This window comes from Anneissia japonica, unplaced genomic scaffold, assembly GCF_011630105.1.
Source record: "Anneissia japonica isolate Jap-2015-1 unplaced genomic scaffold, ASM1163010v1 scaffold466_len1169948_cov191, whole genome shotgun sequence".
Classification (NCBI taxonomy): domain Eukaryota; kingdom Metazoa; phylum Echinodermata; class Crinoidea; order Comatulida; family Comatulidae; genus Anneissia; species Anneissia japonica.
This window is the reverse complement of record NW_022689540.1, coordinates 513,760-517,670: the sequence shown is the minus strand read 5'-3', so window position 1 is coordinate 517,670 and position 3,911 is coordinate 513,760. Positions and strand designations below refer to the sequence as shown.

Below are 3,911 nucleotides of genomic sequence, written 5' to 3'. Positions count from 1 at the left end.
ATATATATATACTTGTATAAAGAAATAATAATGGGTTCCAACACAGGAGTGAGTGGATTTTGAATTCCTCCAGAAGTCGAAATTTGTGAAATTCGAATATTGTTATAGTGACTGCATTAAGCTTTCAAAACAATCTGATAGTACTACGTTGAAAACAAACTGAATAAAATATACTTTTACAGCTTTTATTTAGTATCTGTATATAATTGAAGAAGAAATATGTGGTAGACATCATTGAAAATAATAACTGATGCCTAGTTGTTTTTGTCAAGTGCAAGTGGATTTGAATAATTATTCATTCATTAAACAACATTTATTTCCGTAAATGTTAAACAATATTTATAGTAAATGATTATTATAACAGGAATATATGTAAATAAATTAATAATATGAAAAACGGTTAACTAGGATCTTTAATGGCAGATAAAAATATCTTTTCACGTAGGATACACACAGAAACAACATAATTTAAATAAAAACATTAAAAAGGCAAATTATACGCCATGCTTAAAATATTGGAACCACGCTTCAAAAAAATATTAATGCAAATGCAAGTTTAATATTAACAGACTTAGCGTGTCACTTGTTATGCACTAAAATAACAATTGTTTGTATCCACCCTTTAGAATTGTGTGCACCACCCTTTAAATTTTGAGGACATTTTCTGAAATTTCACCATTCTTTAAAAATCCTGGTGAAAGGGTTGCCATGGGGAACATAAGACAATGAAGAGGGTGAAAACAGTTCCATAATATAAAAAAAAATACTGTTCCTAAAGGTAAAATTTGACAATGTTAATGAGAACCTCAGACGACAAAAGAATTCCCCTTAAAATATGTTTTAAATGTAGTAGTAGTATCCGACGGCAAGCAATCAAGAAAAAAACTAAAATGGAACAACTCTCTCGACACGAAATGTTTAGTGTATCATACAAACGTACGAACTGACCACAAGCAATCAAGACAAGACTAGACAAGAACGACTCGCTCGACACGAAAATTTTAGTTTATTGTTAGTTTATTTACAAACATTCAAATACCTCTGACCGCAAGCAATCAAGGAAAGACTAGACAAGAACAAACCCGCGCGACACGAAAAGTTTAGCGTATTATACAAACGAGACCGCTACACAACAGCCTTTGCTTCGAGATTTGAGCATGAAGGCAAGGCAAAAGCAGCTTTCTTAGCTACGTTTTTTGTCCGCTGATTGGTTAAAAAACGTATTTCATTTTTATTTTATCACTAAAAAACAACTACTGTAAAATGTTTAGCCCATAAATGTGATGTGTGTGAAGAAATCATTAAACAATATTTTAATTTGGACCTTCAAAAAGCAGTAAAAAGAAATTACTATGAAATTTTAGGGGGGGCTAAAGCCTGTTTAGCCCCCTCTAAATCCGCCCCTGCTATTTGGGTCCCGGTCGTCCAATAATTTACTTAAGAATTTATGAAATATTTGAATAGGCCTATGCTATTAATAAATGGTGCAACAATTTGAATATAATTCTCTATATTTAAAAAATCAATCTGTCACTGGTTATGATACTGTATATGTCCTACAGTCAATGCCAGAGACACATTATGGTACTCTGTATCAACAAAGCTTTTTTAGGTCAGGGTGCTAGATCGAGGACCCCTGTGGTTCGGGGCACACGAGAGCGCATAGCGTTACACCACTGACAATATGCACCTGATCCCACGGGCTGGGACTCAGGTACGACAATTTTAAGGATTTGAGACTTTCAGATGCCGGAAATTGGCACTTTGATATATAAAATTGACGAAAATTACTAGGCCTCTATCGACCTAAGCCCCATCATGGTTGAGGCTGAGGTGAGAACATTTTAAGAATTGGGGACTTTAATAATTAAAATTTATGTCAGTTATTTTTTAAGATTTAAAAATATGCATTTTAATTTTTTTCAACCTCTGAAGGGGGTTGCTCAGGCACCTAGAGAACCCCTGCCCCCCCCCCTCCACCTTTCTTGGTAAGCCACAGTCTTGCAGAATGCAAAATAGACCATACAGTACATATTCCCTTACGATTTCAAAGTTACTTATTTATAAAGTGATTACTCCAAATTTGGAGTGTCTGGGGCCACCACAAAAACTCAAATCTCGAGGTTTTTGCGTATCGCGTACGCAAAACCTATGTTAAATGCAGGGCCGGCGGAACGTTTTTCAAAGTGGTGGGGGGGGGGGGCACTTATAAGCAGGCGCGGAACAGGGGGCTTGGGTCAATTCATAGGCCTATTCTTTCACCATCATTACACATTGAGGCCCTTCTTTTAGGTAAAACGATCTATCTTAAATTTTCTTTCTCAAGTTTTTGACTATTATGTTTTTAAATAACTTAGAAGGCAAAGAAGGGCAAGCACAAGCTTTAACCCTAAGAAATGCTCAAAAAATTTTTGTGTTTTTAATTCAAATTTCGTCGGAATTGATCAAAACTCCTTAAAATGTGCAATTTTTAGAGGAAATTGGCCTACCTCAACAAGAAATGCTCTTATGTTATATATGGCCACACTCGTTTTTTAAAACTGAATATAAGCATTTTCCTTATTGCTTTATTTATTACAAACATATTCTTTCAACACCATTACACATTGAGGCCCTTCTTTTAGGTAAAACGATCTATCTTAAATTTTCTTTCTTGAGTTTGGGTCTATGTGTTATAACTTAGAAAGGCAAAGGAGAGCAAGCTCAATTTTTAACAAGAAAAAATGGGCGCGAAGCGCGCGAAAAATTTGTGTGTTTTTTAATTCTAATTTCGTCGGAATTGATCAAAACTCCCTAAAATGTGCAATTTTTTAGAGGAAATTGGCCTACCTCAACAAAATATGCGATTTAAAATTTGAGATTTTCAGGAATTTTCTCGGATGAAAAGGGCATTCAATGGGGAAAGATTTTCCACTGATGGATATTTTCCCCTTGTCCCCGGTGGTTACGCCACTGCGGAGAATACCTGGCGACTTAGATCAAATGTGATATGGACACTTTTTGAAGTGGAGAAGGGGTGTCAGGCCGGGGTATTGTGATATCTGTTCATTATATCTTCCTTTTTATTCTTGTCTTTATTTTTCTCTTCTCCTTTTCTTTTCCTTTTTCTTTCCCCTTCTTTCTTTTTGCCTCCCGCTCTCCCCTCTTTCTTCTCTCTTCTTACCCAGCCCGGTACGACGGCTTGGTCAGGTCAGCCCGGTAAAAACCGACAGTCTGCCCCCCCCCCGCGACCCCCTGCCTGTTACGCCACTGCTTATATAAGATGAATGGGAATATGAATCATGCAGATCTGCAATCAAATCTAGGTGGTGGGGTCAACATTCCTCTCCCGGGAAAATTTTGATTTCTAGATGGCGGGAAATGACCTTTCTCGACTTTTGAGCTAGGTGTCTAATTCAAGGTTTTCCCCCTCATGATCGAAAACGGTACGGTAAGGTAAACTTTCTCATTACAGTAAATAGGCCTGTTATGTGTGTATACATACATTTAAAAAAAAAATTGAGTAGTTGCATACGATTTTTTCCATGAGATGAATCCCAAAAAGAAAGGAAGGGACACCTTGAATTTTGAAGAACTTAAAAGTAATTAAGTTCTTCAAAATTAAAGGTTTTCCACTCTTGAAAACGGTCAGATCATTTTTCCCATTGTTATTACAGTAAATAGGCCTTATGTGTGTATACATACATAAAACAAGATTGAGTAAGTTGCATACGTAGTTTTTCCATGAATCGATAAATCCCAAAAAGAAGGGGGGGGGGGCATTTTGAAGTGTGTTTTAATGAATGTTATGTTCTTAAAAATTCGAATTTTCTAATAGCAAAAAAAAAAATAAAAAAATAAAAAAAGATCCGCCAATATGAATTGCGAGAAAATGTAACTCGGTCGGGTACTGGATACACATTCTCTTTCCC

The 3,911-nt window shown here is 35.9% G+C and overlaps 1 protein-coding gene across 1 annotated transcript in view; it reads left to right on the top strand.

Moving 5' to 3' along the window:
- LOC117125512 (glutathione hydrolase 1 proenzyme-like) overlaps positions 1-3,911 on the top strand; it is a 23,236-nt gene that overhangs the window by 2,674 nt on the left and 16,651 nt on the right. The window lies entirely within an intron of this gene.